Here is a 21,208-nt window from a genome sequence, read left to right on the forward strand (position 1 = left end):
TTACCTTCGGTCTATACCGTTTCCCAGACGACAGTAGTGATCTTAATGAAGAAGCGGAATGGGGCTTGATTGGATATTAAAGCATAACACAGGTGGCTTAACTTGATTTAATATCGGATCCACATACGCGTCAAGATGCCGACTTTTATCTGGGTAGGAGTCTACACTGCCTTACAAGAAAGAAAGGGGGGGGGGGACTTCATGGACTGAGAGTATGTGATGTTATTTTCATGAATACAAAGCTGAGTAAAATGTACAAATAAATTGTCAGTATAAGCGACTTATCAGTTTGACATTGCAACCCCTCTGACCTGTATCCATGTAGTGATTCGGTTGGGAAGAGTGTCATATATCTGTTGTATACTTTCATATGGCAAGGTGGTTGCCAACTGTTGTAAACTGCCCTTGATTTGCTAGATACGTGGTAGTCCATGATGCTTTCCAGTGGGTATCCAACGTTAATGGTGGGTGGTAAGTGGTACGGGATTAAAAATCATTTTCATTACGTTTCAATAAAAGTTTTGTCATAAAGTATTTGGTAAATAATTATTGTTCCGTGCTTCCACTTCTTGTGACTGTGCTTTGCAAATTTTGTTAGCAATGTTCCTTACCGCTTTAGTAAATCAGCGTTACTGGGAACTGGTGGGCAACTAGAAAACTTTCTGCTGACAGAGATGCTAAAATGAGTTGTTAGTAGAACAGGTGACTACCCTTTTCCTACACACTTGCACTGGGACGGAGTTGACGTTTGAGAAGTTCCCACACATGTTCTTCAGGGATGACAGGAGTGTACAATTGTGCCTCTCCTAAACATTACCAGAATGGGAACCGTCCATAGGTTCCCGCCACACTCACCGGCGATGGTTATCGAGGGCAGTGTTAAGCCGTGATCATCACTGGATATAAAGCTACGCAATTCATTTCAGCCCACGCTTTCTAGTCATCGCTCCATTGCAAACTGGGCCATTTATTATGAGCCGTTAACTTCAGCCTATACGTGGGACGGTAATTTGCTAGTAGAGCTACTGCTATTTTCTGACCAATATTGCTGCATCACACAGAATGTTGTAGGCAGTCCGTAACTTATTCGCGGATGGCGGGCGCAGATGTGAAGCGGTCACGATGTGGTTAGGTGCAACACGGTGATGCCACCATGTGGTGATCAGATGTAGTCGAGCGGAACCTTGATGGCGAGCATGGCTGCCCTCACGTTCCCATGCAATTCTACATGTGGTCACTGTCAGTCCGAATGCTCCACAAATTTGGATACTACATGTATTGACCAGCCGACGAAATGGACACCCACAATGAAACCTCTTGCAAACTCTGTCTGTTGTTGACCGTCTCACAGGACTACGTCCCGTTTCCATAGCCTTCACAGTAATCACTCAGTACCTCAGGCTTCTCACACCCCTTACGAGTAGATACCTTACCTGGTCTGGTAGCAACACTAAGTACGAACAACACTAATGCCCTCTGATGGTTATTCTGCCTCTAGTCATTTACATACTGTTCTCTTCGTGGTGATCACTTTATGTATATACTGATGCATAATACGCGTTGAATGTAAGCATGGGAAATACCAACTCTGCATCGTAAATACAGAACAACATGGATTTGTGCATGTGTAAAATTAAATTTATAGAAACATTCGCGTGATGCTAAAACAGTAGGATTGTAGCTGTGGAACGGTGGCTGGCAGCAACTACAATCCGTAGCGGAACTATTTATTTGCCGATATAACATGACATAACAGTTCCAAATGAAAGTGACACAGACTGCGCTCTTGATATGAATCTGAAATAAGAATCCATTTATAGCACGAATTTTCCTCGTTATAGTTATAGAACGTCGCCACAATTTAACACCGTCATTTTAATAAAAATCTAGACTAAACATTAGTAATATCCTCAATACAGGAACTCATTATCCCATTCCGGTCGCACACTACTCTCTGATAGCATCATAAGTGTAAAGCCTCTCTGTTAGCTGCATGGTATTTTCCCTTTTTATAATAAAAGTAGAATAGGTGGTGATTGCTGTCATGCTCTTCAGTCAGGGTCTGCGTTTTTGTATTGCAGTGGAACATCGACGATAAAGCGTTCCGACTACAATAGAACAGCAGCTTCTGAAGTGTGGTGCTACTGGAGAATGCTGAAGATAAGATGGCAGTATCGAGTAATTATTGAGGAGGCAAAGAATGTGACTGGGGTGAGAACTCATTATTGCTTAACGTGGCTGAAAGATGGATTTGGGATTTGATTCTGCTTTCCACACAAGCCTATCCCGAGAAAGTCTCTTCATCACAGCATACATTCTGTATCCTAAATCTATTGGAAACTGCTTACTGTAGTCATGCTTTGGTTTCCGCTGCAGCTATTACTCCCTACAGATTCTTACATTAACGAATCTATGGTTCCTTGATGCCTCAGGATACGTTCTGCTTTCCCAAACCATCATTCTGCCACGTTATACCATAATTCCTTCGCTCCCCAATTCGATGTGGAGCCTCCTCCTTCATTATTCTATCTACCTACACAATCTTTAGCATTCTCCTGTAGCACCACTTTTCAAACACTGCTGTTCCCTTGTTTCCTCAACGGTTTATAGTGCATGTTTCCCTTCATTACGAAAAAGGCAAATTAAAAAATTGTGGCCTGTCAAAGACATTAGACTACGGGGATTTAAGGAATTCACGGAAAATCTAAAGCACGATGGCTGGACGGAGATATGTGAACAGCCGTCCTCCTGAATACCAATCCAGTAAGTTTACACCGCACCATTTCACGGGTTGCATTTCCATGTTGAGCTGGTGAGCTGCTGGCGCCAGTCTCCATCGACTGTCATTCCGATCGTTATGAGTCGATTTTCGATGCCCGCTTGCCTTCTTCGCATCTTTGGCGGATGGCTGTTGCATGGGGGCTTAATTAATATATAATGCAAATAATTTTAATTTCTTGATTTAGTAGCTGTCTGTCCGATTACGAAGTCTCGTAAACGGTTGGCCCTGACTAGTATTATTACGCTATCTGACTGCGTAGAACAACAACAAAGAATGAAATAGAAATTTTCATTAACACAGTTAATTAATTAAGACCCCAGCAACTATAAAACCTACGAAACCAAGGCACAAGTGTAACTGTTCTGTGTGTGGAAGTATGACTCAACGTACGCATCTGGCACGGTTCTTCTTCAACAACACAAGAAATTTTAAATATCATTATACTGAATTAATTAAAGGAAATAGAAATACCATAATTACTCAAGAAAACCAGAATTGCACTCTAATCCAAGAACACAAGCCAGATGCTTTGTTGACTGAACCTGTAATGACGCTTTATTTAAGACACTGAAATAATGAAAAAAAAACACATAATATTTTACCTTCATATATATTGACGAAAAGCACTCTGATCATTACAGTATTTCCATTCGAACCATCTGCTGTCTATCCCATCAAACAACTCCATAAAACATGGAACAAGCACTCCTTACTACAACATCTCGACGAGCCTTGCCCACTAGCACATCTCAACACGAACTAGAATTTGATGGTATTTTTGCCAGCATTGGTGGTGAAAATACCACCAAATTCGTCAAAAAAAATACAGAAAAAAATTAAAGATAATATTAATGCGTAAATATCATATAACTAGATAAAATTTTGGCTTTGAACTGACCTTTCAATAACCTAATATATAGAATACAGTAAGCAATACAAATTCTTTCATACATGTAACTTTACATAATAGTTTACACAAGTATTATGTGGTTAAACAGTTCAATCAATAGCGTCGGCAATGACGAATATGTGCAGGTAAGAGTCTCATAACTTTTCACAAACAGTAATACACAAAAAATCAGTTTATACAAATATTCACATAAACGCTTTCCATAGCCCAAGAAACAAGTAGTTGACAGTTCCAGCAGTAGCACCGAGCAATGGTCAACAGGTGCAAATACCAACAAGTGACATTATTTCAATAGAAGCAGTCCATCAGTGGCACCCAGCAATGTTGAACAGGTGCAGACACCGACAAGTAACATCTTTTCAGTAGAAACAGTCCATCAGTGGCACCCAGTAATGTTGAACAGGTGCAGACACCAACAAGTAACACCATTTCAGTGTAAGCAGTTCCATTAGTGGCACCAGCAATGTTGAACAGGTGCAGACACCCACAAGTAACATCTTTTCAGTAGGAACAGTCCATCAGTGGCACCCAGCAATGTTGAGCAGGTGCAGACACCAACAAGTAACACCATTTCAGTATAAGCAGTTCCATTAGTGGCACCAGCAATGTTGAACAGGTGCAGACACCCACAAGTAACATCTTTTCAGTAGAAACAGTCCATCAGTGGCACACAGCAATGTTGAGCAGGTGCAGACACCAACAAGTAACATCTTTTCAGTAGAAACAGTCCATCAGTGGCACCCAGCAATGTTGAGCAGGTGCAGACACCAACAAGTAACACCATTTCAGTATAAGCAGTTCCATTAGTGGCACCAGCAATGTTGAACAGGTGCAAACACCAACAAGTAACATCTTTTCAGTAGAAACAGTCCATCAGTGGCACCCAGTAATGTTGAACAGATGCAGACACCAACAAGTAACACCATTTCAGTAGAAGCAGTCCATCAGTGGCACCCAGCAATGTTGAACAGGTGCTGACCGCAGTCCATAATATTCACTTTCACTAATCACACTGTTCATCAGCAGAAATTAAACATGACTAAATGTCACACATCATGTTGAAAAGTGCAGCACCATCACTAATCAGACAGTTCAGGCATGAACAATAATTTGAATACACATACAATGCTTTTACACTAAACATACAAATCATAATAAACACACAAATGATATCAGATAATTGTCATATTAAATATTACAAATACACAAATATCAGTAAACCTATAATTTTTATGGGTGTCAGTGCAAGCCACAACAACAAGTAAAATAATATTTAGGAGATAGGTTGGTACCAATTTGGGATAGGGAAAGGAAAACACACAAAAAACACTCACTCATCTTTCATCCATATTAGTGCTACTGTGTAATTGAATAGTGTTAACTGTGTAAATGCAATTCTGTCAAAATTTTATGTTCATCATGTGTATCAAGTAGTAGTGGCAGCAATGTATAACAGTCAATAATAGTTAGTCAGCGTCATAGTCATCATGTCAAGACCAATGTTTGCCAAGCCAGATCAAATTGTACGGTTGCTGAACAACTGTCAGTGAGCCAAGATATGCAATTACTTCCTCTCTCCAAAAAAAAAGTATATACTGCTTAGTGATTTAACAAAGTGCGTGTGTAGACAATCTTCCTGCTACTTTAGTGTTCTAGTCTGCCATCTTTATCCTCCTTGTTCCATATAGACCAACGAAAAAAAAAATATGCTCCTCACTTACTTCACCTCTTATCCACCAAAACTCCAATAATCTACAGCATCACATAATCTCAATACTTCAATAATACCTCTTCAATACGTCGCTCATCAATATCATTTACCTTACCTCTTGTCCACGAAAACTCCAATAATCATCAACTTCACATAATCTCAATACCTCAATCTTACCTCTTCAATACGTCGATATATATAAACCTCAGCACCAATACCATTTCACTTCCATAACAACTCTTTCCTCTAGTCAGTCTCCTCGAACAAGTACAGACAAAATCCTAGTGCAAACTTCAATTCAGCATCCCATACAATCCGAAGACACAGTGTCCACACACAACCTCTGTGTAATCCATCTGACCCAAATTTTCTACTCATTATAAATTATAAGATACATTTTGTTTACCTTGCCCATCATTAAATAAAAGAAATGCATACAAGACCTCTAACAGCCTTTAGTTTGAATAACTTTCAGTAATTAAGTACGATTACGAAGTGTTAATGATCGTGATATTTCAGTGTGTACACCACTTCAAAAATTATGGCAAACTGAAGCAAACATGTGGAGTATTTCTTGTGTCAAGTGTCACTTCCTATTTCAATTACTCACGAAAAATGCAGTGTAATAACTGTCAATGGTCTAAACCCAGTGTTGGTATGTCATGTCGTTATCTTCCTTCCTATTAGCATAAATTTATACAGCTTCCATAAAACCTCCAGCTCATGTGACTTCTATGAAGTTTCTCGTACTAATGTCGTTCGTCGAATTATAGCAGTTCATTTTCTTACCTTAAAAATATAAAGCACTGAGCGTAAGCAAAACATGCAATAGCGAGTAAATATACCAGTAGAGAACAGAATGTCAACAAGTGGATGCAGCACAATCCCTACAACGAGGCTCTGCCAAGCGAACAATCTATAATTAATACCATAGTGTGACCTAAACTCCATGTTCGCACACAGTATATCAGCATTTCTATACACCAAATTAAAGAGTACTTATGACAACAATCAGAAATGTGTAAATATGCAATCCATATGCAAAGCAGCAAATATGTTATCTTACATAATAAACAGGTCATTAGCATCATATTAGCATAAGCAAATAAATGTTCATACGTAATCTTAATAAGTAAACATGAAGGCGCAAGCAGATAAATCACAAAATATAACTTACATACATAACCACAGTCAGCACAATTAATCAGGTGACAATTAAAATGTAAATAAATAAGCACAGCAGGCACATAATAAAAAAATATGACATCAGTGAAAAAGCATAGCAGCCAAGCGATGCATAATATACGCAAGTAATAACACTGTTCATTAATAATACTTTGTCAAAATCAGTAAATGTACACAAGCACGTCGCTTCACAAGTACATTCATAGAACATGAAATTAGCACAAAGTATGAATCACGTAATCGCGAGCAGCAAATTACATCTAAAATACGTACCTAAGTGGAATTATGTTACCTGAAAAATAAACTCAATTAATAGTTACCCTTTTTAGTTTATTACTTTTTTCTTCGAAATTACATTCTTCCTGAAATTTTCTCTATAGCAAGTCGTCTTAACGTCGGACACGCACAGAATTTACCTGAAGGTCTTAAATATTTTATACAACCGTATCCTGAAAAATACTAAACGTTAATAACATAATTTATAAAGTCACCATAGCTTTATACTGAATTTAATCCGAGAAATTAGACTGTATATTTGTTTACGTCTGTCAGTGCATTCGCACTGAGCGCTCGATCAGCTGTAGACGCGTGACGTAGAAAGTGATTGTTTGCGGTCAACGACTGCCTTGTCCGGCGCGCAGACTTCACTGTTGCTTTGAGTACGCGCCGCCGCCAGAACACAGCGCGGTATCCTTGCATTCTCCGTGTGTTTACGTACAACTGTTGATGTCTCAAAAGTATGTCATTCCACAAAAATTTTTACGTTCGATATATGATATATTCCCTTAGAGCGTCGAGATTTAAGAGTTTCTACTTCAATAGTGTTATCATGAATAATTTTGCGAACTCTATATGGACCGTTATAAAGCAGAAAAAATTTGCGACATAAGCCTTTTCCTTTGTGAGACAAACGATGAGACTTAATTAATACCTTATGACCAACTGACAAAGTTTTTAAACGACCTGGACGCTTCGCTGATTTTTCTCTTCTAGCAGCCGCAGATGCAATATTTCGTAGAGCCAGGTTGACAACTTCAGAATGCCGCAGTTTCCGTGAAGGCGGAAAAGGAACGATTTCAGAAATGTGATTTGACAGTGCTTTATTTTTTAATATCAATAGAGGCGGTAAAGAAGTTGAGTCATTAGGAAGTTCATTCAGAATGTTTTGAAAAATATGAAGATACTGATCCCAAGTTCTGTGATTCTGATGACAATAAAGACGGCACAATTTATTGATTTCCTTCATCCATCTCTCTGAAGCATTAGATTGAGGGTGAAAAAGTGAAATAAAAATTGGTTTAATCTTACGACGCCGTAGAGTACGAAGCCAAATTTTAGAGCGAAACTGTGATCCATTATCTGATATAACCTTATCAACATGACCAACTTCTTTAAGAAAATGTTTGATGAAAGCGTTAGATACTGAACGAGCTGTTGCTTTGCGTAAAGGTGTAAAACACACATATTTTGATGTCAATTCCACTGCTACGAAAATGTACGCAAAACCATTAGTAGAACGAACCACTGGACCGAACAAAGCGACTGCAGCCATGTCCTTTAACTTCGCTGGAATGATAGGAAACAACGGTGTTCTGTGAGAAACAGTTGGCGTCTTAGCCCTTTGACATAATTTGCATTTGGCAAGAACAGATCGAATACGTTTCTCCATATTACTGAAGTAGCAATTTTCTCGCAATTTGTGAAAGCATTTTCTGGGACCAAAGTGCGCATAACTGAAATGTGTGTACCAAATCAATTTATTGACCCACTCATCAGGAATACAAACTAACCAAACAGAGTTGTCGACCGATTTTCGTTTGAAAAGAATGTCATTGCGGACTAAATAATGCTGTCTAATCGCTACGCTTTCCTTTCTCCTCCACTTGTCCTTAATGTCCTTCCAGATTGGATCCTTATTTTGCTCCTTAGCGATGTCCTGGAGCGAAGACGAAATAAAGTTCTCAAACGCAACACCTTGAATATACATCAAACAATATTTGTTTTCTTTGCAGTCCTCCTCAGCACTTTGTTTCAAACCCATAGGTGCACGTGATAAAGCATCAGCAGCAATATTTGAAGATCCCTGTATGTAAACAATACTAAAATCAAATTCCTGTAGGTACAACGCCCATCGTGACAATCTGCCATGAGTTCATTTTGTCGATATAAGAAATTCCAAAGCTCGATGATCAGTGTAAACCTTAGTATGTCTGCCGACCAAAAATGTGCGAAATTTTGTGAAAGCCCAAACAACAGCCAAAGCTTCAAGTTCCGTAATCGAATAATTCTTTTCGGATTTAGAAAGAACACGACTTCCAAATGCAATAGTCTTCTGTACTACAACGCCGTTTTCTTCTATCTCTTGAAATAAATGAGCACCTAGGCCTTTGTATGATGAGTCCGTCGCCAAACAAAAATCTTTCGATAAATCCGGATGCGAAAGAAGTGGAGCAGCAACTAAAGCATCACGAAGTTGTTCAAATTCTGACTGAGCTTCCTCATCCCAACACCAATTAGATTTCTTTCCAGATAGTTCACATAAACGAGGTGTGGCCAAATTGTCCAATCTAACAAAGGGTCTAAGAAAATTACAGATACCAAGGAAACTACGAACATCACGTTTTGTGGTAGGAACAGCATAATTACGAATAGCGTCTAGTTTCTCTGGATCAGGAAGAATACCTTTTGTAGAAATAATGTGACCGAGAAATTTCACCTGAGAACGACCAAATTCAGATTTTTCCAAGTTCACTGTAATGCCAACTCTTGCTAAAATACGTAATAATGAATCCAAAATTTTGTTGTGCTCACTCCAAGAATGTTTAGCAATAAGAATGTCGTCAACATATGAAGTAATATTGTCACGAAGATAAACAGGTAAGATTTCTTTTAAGCTACGAATGAATGCTGCTGAAGATACAGTAAGTCCAAACGGTAATTACCGAAGTCACTTTTGGGTAAAACAGTCAAATCCGGTTATTCTTTACCTACTGTCTAGATAGATTGATAGTAGAAGAGTTGTTTTTATAGATGCAAAGAATAGTGAAAGAGTAGGCAGCGGTGCAGAAAACTAAAAGGGAAATAGCACCACTACAGCTCGGGGCCCTGTGAACGCTACGACACATATTCACTTAGTATAGTGAATCCCCTGAGGACCTTAATAGCTGCACATAAATTTCAGTTTGTGACTTAGTGGCAAATTTGGCGGAAGTGCGTACGTAAATTGATCTAACCATGAACATGGATGTATGTCACTCTTAGAATTGCGGAAGATCTTAAATTTCCGAACAGTCAAAAAGTGTTTATAGTCAAAGTTTTCGCCTCGTGGCGACAAAGACCTACCGCGTCTGTCCCAGTCCCAATGTTGATTATTGTCAAGTTCGCGCGCCTGGCGCTCTCTTGTTGCCTCCCGTAAATGAAACAAATTATTTTCTTCAAAACCCTTTGCTATCTGTGATTCCAAATTTCTTCTACTGTCCTTTCCTACAATTTCGCCTTCGATTTATTTGACTTGCATTCGTAATGCCTCAAATTCCCTTTTCACGCGTTCATTAAATTTTCCCTGATTTTCAACATGTCTATTTGTTTTCTGGTACTCTTCGGTTTCTGCACATGGCAATGGAGCTGTATCATCCGAATCTGTGTCCCCATTTAAACTAAGACTTGTCAGTTTATCTGAAATCTCCTCAACTCTTTCCGATAAGTTTACGTCTTCCGTCAGTGTCGCAACTCGGGTTTCGGTATTGTCACATTTAGTAGTTGACTGTTTACAATGTTGCGTTAAGTCATTTGGTACGGATTCCTCGATTCTTTCAAATATTTCTTCCTTATCGTGTGCACGTTGTAAATTTAACTCTGAAAATTTTTGAACTATCACGCGATCTTTTTCTTCCTGTTCCCTGTCCTGTTTCTCTTGTCTAATTTCTGTTGAAATTAAGCTATTATTGTGAGCCTTCAAAATCGGTTGTACTTCTTCTCTAATTACTTTATTTGATTCGTCTTTCATGTATTTGAAACATGTCCCTGTTCGTGAGCCTAACTGTGTTTCCATTGTTCCCATATCAGTTTCTAATCCAGATCGTAACTGTGATCCCACTGCTTTCATCTCGGTTTTAATTGTTCCTATTTGTGAGCATAACCGTGTTGTCATTGCTTTTAATTTAGATTCTCGTGCGTCTAACAGTGTTTTTAATTCAGATCCCAAATTTAATATTGCACCCATCAACTGCTGCATGTCTTCTGTCGTTAACAACGTATTCTGAAAATTTTTCGATTGTGAAAAATTTTGAACTGTTTCCGGACCATTTTCCCGACTTATTAAATTGTTTTCAACTCCATTATTCATCATACTGTTGTCCTGTGTTGGCGAGTTCGCCATGTCAACAATTTCGTCATTCTCACTATTCATCATTTTTGCCTTTTTCATTGATCGCGTAATCATTTACAAAACATACAAAACTCGTCACTATATGAAAATTACACACAATGACTCTTTATCTCCAACAATACCATTTACACGAAATGTCTCCCTCAAACACGATTAATCGAACAATTGAAATAATTGCACTAATTGTCAAACCCGTAGACAAGACAACAGAAATGAAATTTTGCAAAAAAAATACCATTAGAAGAATGACAATTACCAAATCTACACATGCAATATAGACTACAATTACTAAACTACAAATTACTACAACAATACTACTGTCTACTATTTTTACAATCAGAAGAATTCCAAGGGACGATCCGAAGCAGCGGTCGCCACGTGCATGGGGGCTTAATTATTGAAATTAAAATAATTTTAATTTTTTAATTTTCGTAGCTGTCTGTTCGGTTACGAAGTCTCGTAAACGGTTGGCACTGACTAGTATTATTACGCTATCTGACTGCATAGAACAACAACAAAGAATGAAATGGAAATTTTCATTAACACAATTAATTAATTAAGTCCCCAGCAACTATAAAACCTACGAAACCAAGGCACAAGTGTAACTGTTCTGTGTGTGGAAGTATGACTCAACGTACGCATCTGGCACGGTTCTCCTTCAACAACACAAGAAATTTTAAATATCATTATACTGAATTAATTAAAGGAAATAGAAATACCATAATTACTCAAGAAAACCAGAATTGCACTCTAATCCAAGAACACAAGCCAGATGCTTTGTTGACTGAACCTGTAATGACGCATTATTTAAGACACTGAAATAATGAAAAAAAAAAAACACATAATATTTTACCTTCATATACACTCCTGGAAATGGAAAAAAGAACACATTGACACCGGTGTGTCAGACCCACCATACTTGCTCCGGACACTGCGAGAGGGCTGTACAAGCAATGATCACACGCACGGCACAGCGGACACACCAGGACCCGCGGTGTTGGCCGTCGAATGGCGCTAGCTGCGCAGCATTTGTGCACCGCCGCCGTCAGTGTCAGCCAGTTTGCCGTGGCATACGGAGCTCCATCGCAGTCTTTAACACTGGTAGCATGCCGCGACAGCGTGGACGTGAACCGTATGTGCAGTTGACGGACTTTGAGCGAGGGCGTATAGTGGGCATGCGGGAGGGCGGGTGGACGTACCGCCGAATTGCTCAACACGTGGGGCGTGAGGTCTCCACAGTACATCGATGTTGTCGCCAGTGGTCAGCGGAAGGTGCACGTGCCCGTCGACCTGGGACCGGACCGCAGCGACGCACGGATGCACGCCAAGACCGTAGGATCCTACGCAGTGCCGTAGGGGACCGCACCGCCACTTCCCAGCAAATTAGGGACACTGTTGCTCCTGGGGTATCGGCGAGGACCATTCGCAACCGTCTCCATGAAGCTGGGCTACGGTCCCGCACACCGTTAGGCCGTCTTCCGCTCACGCCCCAACATCGTGCAGCCCGCCTCCAGTGGTGTCGCGACAGGCGTGAATGGAGGGACGAATGGAGACGTGTCGTCTTCAGCGATGAGAGTCGCTTCTGCCTTGGTGCCAATGATGGTCGTATGCGTGTTTGGCGCCGTGCAGGTGAGCGCCACAATCAGGACTGCATACGACCGAGGCACACAGGGCCAACACCCGACATCATGGTGTGGGGAGCGATCTCCTACTCTGGCCGTACACCACTGGTGATCGTCGAGGGGACACTGAATAGTGCACGGTACATCCAAACCGTCATCGAACCCATCGTTCTACCATTCCTAGACCGGCAAGGGAACTTGCTGTTCCAACAGGACAATGCACGTCCGCATGTATCCCGTGCCACCCAACGTGCTCTAGAAGGTGTAAGTCAACTACCCTGGCCAGCAAGATCTCCAGATCTGTCCCCCATTGAGCATGTTTGGGACTGGATGAAGCGTCGTCTCACGCGGTCTGCACGTCCAGCACGAACGCTGGTCCAACTGAGGCGCCAGGTGGAAATGGCATGGCAAGCCGTTCCACAGGACTACATCCAGCATCTATACGATCGTCTCTATGGGAGAATAGCAGCCTGCATTGCTGCGAAAGGTGGATATACACTGTACTAGTGCCGACATTGTGCATGCTCTGTTGCCTGTGTCTATGTGCCTGTGGTTCTGTCAGTGTGATCATGTGATGTATCTGACCCCAGGAATGTGTCAATAAAGTTTCCCCTTCCTGGGACAATGAATTCACAGTGTTCTTATTTCAATTTCCAGGAGTGTATATTGACGAAAAGCACTCTGATCATTACAGTATTTCCATTCGAACCATCTGCTGTCCATCCCATCAAACAACTGCATAAAACATGGAACAAGCACTCCTTACTACAACATCTCGACAAGCCTTGCCCACTAGCACATCTCAACACGAACTGACTACTACGAGTCCTCGACAGGCACTGCCCACTACGACATCTCAATAATCACTGCCAGTGGAGGCGGCGGAACAATGCTCTCTAGCGCGATCTCTGGCGCTGTGGCTCAGTGTAGGCACCTTTCACGGTTTAACTGCGGCGCGCGCGCTCTGATGTAGCTTGAGTTCAGGTATCAGCTGTGTGAACGACAGCGGCGGTTGGCGCTGTGGATGTATGTAGCGTGGCGAGTGGTCGAGGCGGTACGACGGAGGAGCGTGGGCAGCTGCTGTGGCGTGTTTAGCGGTTTCAATGCAGATCCGCTGCCGACTGATTGGGATTTCCTTGCGATTAGAAGAACAGATTTCCTTCGCCTCCGGTACGTGTTACTCACAGTGAATGAACTGGAGTCGTCGAATTGTTCGTTGGTGGGTTCTGTTCACGTTAATTGAACGCCCGAGTGCACTGAAAATTATCTTCGTTGTTTCCGTTACTTGTCACTGTATCTGGTCTGGCCGCTTGATATGTTGACTGCATTTAAGGAAGTGCTAGCTATGCACAAAAAGTAGACATGAAGCCGGGTGTAGTGCGTAGCTAGAGGTCATACCAAGTAGTGCGTAAGTCTGTGCCTGTGGTTTGAGAGTGGGCCGAAATAATTTTCCCTATTTCCTTTATCCGTGTTGTTGTTTAATTTGTTTATTCTAGAGAAGTGGCTTATCAGTTTTTAAGAGCCGTTACTGGGCAAGTGGTCAGGTAGGTTAGTTCTGCTTGGGTTCATTTTGTGCTGTGCACAATTAAAGGTTTATTTATAAACAGCTGGGCAGATATATTTTGTGTATCTGATGCACCAGAATGTTGTCTGCTGCTGAGGTGTTTATGTTTCAGATAACTGGCAGTGGCCGATGCGAGCAAACTCCGATAGGGGTATCACGGTGGAAGAGGGAAACTTAACGACCTGGATCGGTGTCTGTGGTCACGTTGTTAGTGTCCTGAAATTCCATCTTTCCGGTGGAGCGCTGTGGTCTTCCAGAAGCTTCATTGTAGCTCAAAGTAAAGTATAGTTCTATTTCACCTTCTGGTCCATAAATCTCCTGTATCTGTTAGAACCTTTCTGTCTGCTCGCGTCCATCACTAATTTTCAACGTAAAATTGAAACCACCCCATTTTAAGACTATTTAATATGCTATTGTTATATTCTTGAGATGAGATGTTTGTGAACCTCGTACCTGTAACCAATACTAAAGAGAAGCCTACTTGAGTGTATTAATCTGATAATACTTTTAATTTGTTAGAATTACTTAAGATCAGTCCATGGAAGATGTCTTAGTTGTTGGAAGCAGTTTTAGAATTTGATATGAGTTATATGAAAGCCAATTTCTATGTAAGTCATGAAGCATGTTTAGAAGGCTTGTGTGATTCAGTTATGTCAGTTAAATTTGATTAATAGTGGTTTTACGAGCATTGTTTTAATTGGTAAGAATTGGTTGAGTAAAATTTTAAACATTTGTGTCTATCGGACTTAAATGGATTAATGTTTTAATCTGACTCCTGCTGGTAGTTCTGTAAGGCTGGTGCCATTTATTATAATCGTTGTTACTGTTAATTTCATTAAGAGCATGTGTTTGTAATAAAGAAGTGTATAGCGACTACAAACTGGTTATGTGTTCAATTTCGATGTGTCTAAAGGAATAACACATCACATGCTCCACACCAATACTTTCAGTAGAGTTTTCTAACATACAGAGTTCACAAATTTGTTCCCAGAAACATTTTTCATACTATTGTCGGTCTACACTTTGTATCTCTCGACTCTCACCATAGTCTTTTTTTCTTGCTGCCTATACAGCAAGTCTCATATACTACTTATTGTGTCTGATTTCTTAATCTAATTACCTCGTTATCGTCTGATTCCATACACGTACATTCCACTAAGTTTTTTGCTTTTTCTTTACTGTTGTTTATTTTGTAATCCCTTTTCGAGACACTATCCATTTCGTAGCCACGTCTTGCAATTCCTTTGACCTCTGTAACTGAATTACGTCATCAGCAAAAATCATAGTTTCTGATTTCTCCTCCATGAACAGTAATTCCCAGGTCAAACACGCTTTTTTTGTTTCTTTTACAGTTTGCTAAAAATAGTAGTTTTCATAACATTGGGGACATGCCGGCTATCTCCTCTCAAATAGTGTTTTCCTTTTTGTCTTTCAACTCTTCTTACTATAGCCTTAATTCTGTACCAGTTGTAGATAACTTTCACCCTCTATAATTTATCGCTATTGCCTTTCGACTTTTAAAAAATATATTCACGTCAGTATTATCAAATCTTTTCTCGAAACACACGAATTTTAATAAAACGGATTTATTTCCATTCAGTCCCTTGTAGAAAGGAAAGTATTTGTTTTCAAATGAAGATAGCTGATATTTTGGTTACAGCACCACGAAGTACCTCTCGATATAGTCAGGAGAGTCTTTCTTTCTGCAAGACTGTGCCCACGTGTTGTAGCTATCGCTGCAGATATGACTGAAGGAGCCAAACTCAGTGCAGACATGTCAACCGTAAATCCAAGTGAAGGCTTTCAGTAAAATACTCAGAACAATACGAATGATTACAAAACGCACAGTGAAGAAATGTGAGTTGACGGCATGCCATACCTGCACATACTGTATTATCAGTGCTGGACACCACGTCAGTCACTTTCGAAGTATGCTACAAGTTCGCCAATATCATAGCCATCGTTCAGTCACGTGTAACGAAGCATTGACCTACAGATATCCGCAGATAACTGACTGCAAATTATAGAATGCATTTTCATCCAACCAGGACCTACAGAGCACTAGAGACTTTGTCAGCAAATTTAGATTCCCACTTACACTAGCATCTACGAAGATATTTGGAGAGCAACAGTTTCTCTATTTCCGTTTTAATTTTATCCATATTTTGCAGCTTCAAAAGTGACTGTATTGAAAACATTGGAGGTATGAATTAAACAACGCCTTCAGTCACAATTTTTGCGTGTTTTATTAACCACACGATGAATTTCGGACCATGTGGGTCCATCGTTAGGTGTAATTTGTCTTAATACCTCTTTTATTTCTTCTCCTGAATGAGGTGAAATGCATATTCCTGTCACGAAAAGGTTTAATGTTAGGTTATGAATTTCGTTCGTCGAACGCGGAAAAAAGTGCAGTATAGTGGAAAATGAATAGTGTAAGTGTGGTAAGTTTACACTGTTCATTTTCCACTATTTTGCACATTTTTTTCGAGCTCCACTTACAAAATTCATAACCTAACATTATACCTTTTCGTGACAGGAATATGCATTACACCTATTTCAGGAGAAGAAATAAAGCGGTTATTAAGACAAATTACACCTGACGATGGACCCACATGGTCCGAAATGCATCGTGTAGTTAATAAAACACGAAAAATTGTGAGTGAAAGCGTTGTTTAATTCATACCTCCAAAGTTTTCTATTTCCGTTGACACGCGGAATCTCAACTTTCCATTAGGTTCTTGGAGACATATATAGAATTCGTCTTAGAATCGTCCATTCATTGATACAACTACATCAGTCGTGTAGCTACTGTTGTGATGGTCCTATTGGTCTAGACGAGATTAAGTAATCAGCTCAACTGTAAGTGGATATGTATGTTAATTCGCGTGTAAGGTCGCCTTATCGCCAAGATGTTTACTGCTCTAGTAGGAGGAAAACCATCAACCATTGAGGCAGGAACTGCGCTTCCAAACTTCGGTGATTTGACTGAAGAGTTTGGTACACTTATATTGCGTCTGTCAAATCCAAGGTTTCATCTAGCTATGATTTCTTTTCATGTGCTAATTAATTTGAACCATTCAGATTGTCGACTGTAACGCATTACCAGAGCGTATGAGAGCGAGAATCATATCGGTAGTGTTCCACAGAATAGCCATCTAATGTTATCTACAGTTCATTATATGTTCCATGGACTACGTTGCATGATGAATGGTAATGAAGTGGAACAACACAGATCCGGATGATTGTGCCAATGGTAGTGAGAGAGATTCTAATGACAGTGACATAATCAGAACTGAAAAGAAGCTTCACATTTCACTGTTTTCAATTGATTCCGATAGCAGCGATGAAGGTGACCGTATTTTGGTGAATGTGTCCTTCTGTAATAATGTTAACCCTTTCCAGACGGCGCTCATCTCTCACTTGGGCACTGGCAATGTCAGTGCCAGTGACTGAGACCCGGATGCCGTCTCAACTGTGCTAAAATTGTTGGTATCAAAAGATGACAGCTTGCTGACCATTTTCGGGTGCAATAACATAGTGATAAACAATATTTAGTTACATAGCACAAGTAAGTGTGTAACACGTTTTTCAGCTATCAGTCTTCCGACTGGTTAGACGCGGCCCGCAACGAATTCTTCTGCTTTGCCATCCTCTTCATCTCAGAATAACACTTCGCAACCGACGTTCTCAGCAATACATGCATGTACTCCACTCTCTGTTTTCCTCTACAGTTCTTTCCCTCTGCAGCTTCCGCTAGTGCATTGAAGTTATTCTGTGATGTTTCCTACCATACTGGCCCTTCTTCTTGTCAGTGTTTCCGATATATTCATTTTCTCACCGATTCTCCAGAGGACATCTTCATTCCTTACCTTATCATTTCACCTAATTTTCAACGTACTTTTGCAGAACCACTTTTAAATTGCTCCGATTCTCTTCTGTTCCGGTTTTCCCACAGTCAATGTTTCAGTACTGCACAATGCTGTGCTCAAGACATAGATTTTTAGAAGTTTCTTCTTCAAATTAAGGCTTATGTTTGATACTAGAAGACTTCTGTTGATCAGGCATGTCATTCTTTCTAGTGCTAGTATGATAATATCCCAACTGCTCCGATCCTCATTTATGATGTTATGTTCCTCACTGTTTTCGTTTCTGTTACTTATCATTACTTCCGTGTTTCTTTGATTTACTGTCATTCCATACAGTGTATTCATTTTACCATTCTAGTCAGCAGATCCGGTACTTCTTCGTCACTTTTACTAAGGATAGCAGTGTCATCATCGAACCTTATCGTTGATATCCTTTCACAATGAGTTTTAATTCCACTCTTGAACCTTCGTTTTATATACGTCACTGCATCTCCGATGCACAGGTCTTCCACTCTTATTGTTCCTTCTCGACTCTTGTACGAGTATATATTGCATATTACCCGTTTTTTTCCCTATAGCTTTCATCTGGCACAATTTGACATTATCGAGCGCTTTTGCCGGATCGATATATCCTACGAACGTGTCTTTTCTATAGCCTTATTTCCATTGTCCATCGCAACGTCAGCATTGCCTGTCTGGTGCCTGTAGCTTTCCTGAAGCCAAATTTAAATTCATCTAACACCACCTCAGTTTTCTTTTCCATTCTTCTCTATCTTGTTACTGTCATCAACTTCTATGTATGTGCTGTTATGATGATGATGTGATGATTCTCGCAAGTGTCGTCTCTTGCTATGTTCGGAATTGTGTAAATTTTTTTCCGAAAGTCTCATGACATATCCCAATCACATACATTCTGCACACCAACGTGAATAGTCCTTTTTTTACCACTTTCCCAAATGACTTTCGAAATTCTGATCGAACTTTATCTATGTCTTCTGCTTATTCGATCTTAAATCGCCCAAAGCTCTTTTGAATTCTGATTCTAATACTGGATCCCCTACCTCTTCTATATCCACTCCTGTTTCTTTTTCTATCACGACATCAGACGAATCTTTCCCCTCATAGAGGCCTCCAATGTACTCTTTCCACCTACTCGCTCTCTCCTCTGCATTTAACAGTCAAATTCCCACTGCAGACATAATGCTACCACCATTGCTTTCATTTTCACGAAAGGATGTTTTGAATTTTCTGTATGCTGAGTCAGTGCTTTCGACAATCATTTATTTTCCTATTACTTCACATATTTCATGTTGCCATCTCGTTTTAGCTTCCCTGCGCTTCCTATTTACTCAATTCGTAAGTATCCTGTATTTCTGTATTCCTGAATTTCCCTGAAAATTCTTTTATTTCATTCTTGCATCGATCAAGTGAATTATTTATTCTGTTAGCCACTGTTTCTTCGCAGATACCTCCTTTCTATGTCTGTTTTTCTTTATAACTTCTGTGATTGCCCTTTCACATATGTCCATTCCTCTTCAAGTGAATTGCCTTATGAGCTTTTCCTAATCGCAGTATATACAGACTCAGAGACTCCAGGCGCATCTCTTCATTCCTTAGAACTTCTACATCGAACTTCTTTGCACCTAGATTCCTTCTGAAAAGTCTTTTAAACCTCGGCCTACTCTTCATCACTACTAGATTGCGTTCTGAGTCTATATCTGCTCCTTGTGTACGCCTTAATGTAATCTAACCGATATCTTCTTGTTTCTACCGGCCTTTTCCGAGTATACAATCTCTTCTCGTGGTTTTTGAACTCGGTTTTCGCTATTACTAGCTAAAATTAATTGTCGAACTCGATTAGACTTTATCCTCTCTCATTCTACTGCCAAGACGATACTGTTCAGTAACGTTTTTTTCTACTCCACCCCTACAACATGCAGTGTATCGTTGAAAAGCACAGACAGTTATGGGAACAGAAAGCTGGTTGAAACCATACGTATCAACGAAATTCAAATTTGAGACCGGAATGTTTATAGTAAGGATAGGTTAGTTGCCAGTGGTGGCGGCATGTCTATTGCAGTAAAACGTTCGATAAAATCTGGCGAGGTTCTCCAAATTCCGATTGTGAAATAATCTGGGTGAAATTATCAAACGATCAAAAATGGTGATGAGGTGCTTTTATAGACCACCTGGGTCAGGACCCGTAGTTTAGAGCGCTTCTGACAGAAATAGCACATTATCATTACCAATATTCCTGAATATTCCGATATAATAGGGAGTGACTTCAACTTGCCAGGTATAGATTGGGAGTGTTAAGCCATCAAAACTAGTGCCAGGGACCGGGAATCGTGTGGCATTGTTCAAGATGTCTTGTCTGAAAATTACCGCGAACAGTTAGAGAGCCAACTCTTGAGGGTCACGTCTTAGACCTCCTGGCAACAAACAGACCTGAACGTGTCGAATCAGTTAACATAGAGGAAGGTATCAGTGATCATAAGGCTGTGACAGCATCTATGACGACGGGTCCAAGAAGGAATGTTAAGAGAAGTAGGAAGATAGATTTGCTCAGCGAGGGCGACAGAATACAAATTTGAGGATATCCCAGCAGTCAGCATCAAATATTCGGCGATGAAGAAGAAGATGTGGAGAACAAATGGAGAAATTTCAAAGGCATCGTCCAATATGCCCTAGGCAAGTATGTTCCGAGTAATGGTTTTAAGGGATGGGAAAGATCCATCATGGTCTAATAGCCGTGTTAGAAAAGCGCTACGTAAACAAAGAACACTTCGAAACTTCCTGGCAGATTAAAACTGTGTGCCCGACCGAGACTCGAACTCGGGACCTTTGCCTTTCGCGGGCAAGTGCTCTACCAACTGAGCTACCGAAGCACGACTCACGCCCGGTACTCACAGCTTCACTTCTGCCAGTACCTCGTCTCCTACCTTCCAAACTTTACAGAAGCACTCCTGGTTCGCAGGAACAAGTATCATCTAAGTAATGGGAACAAATGTAGACTAATCATAAAATCCGTGGTAAGTGCCACAATTGCTGTTTTGAGGAAATCGCAAAAAACTTACAGAAAGCATTCCTTTTGATATCCTTTTTGTATAGCCTAAACAAATGAAGACAGTTATTCTCAAAATATTCTTAGAGTAAAGTTGCAGTAAAACATTTAACA

This window comes from Schistocerca nitens, chromosome 4 (genome assembly GCF_023898315.1).
Source record: "Schistocerca nitens isolate TAMUIC-IGC-003100 chromosome 4, iqSchNite1.1, whole genome shotgun sequence".
NCBI lineage: Eukaryota > Metazoa > Arthropoda > Insecta > Orthoptera > Acrididae > Schistocerca > Schistocerca nitens.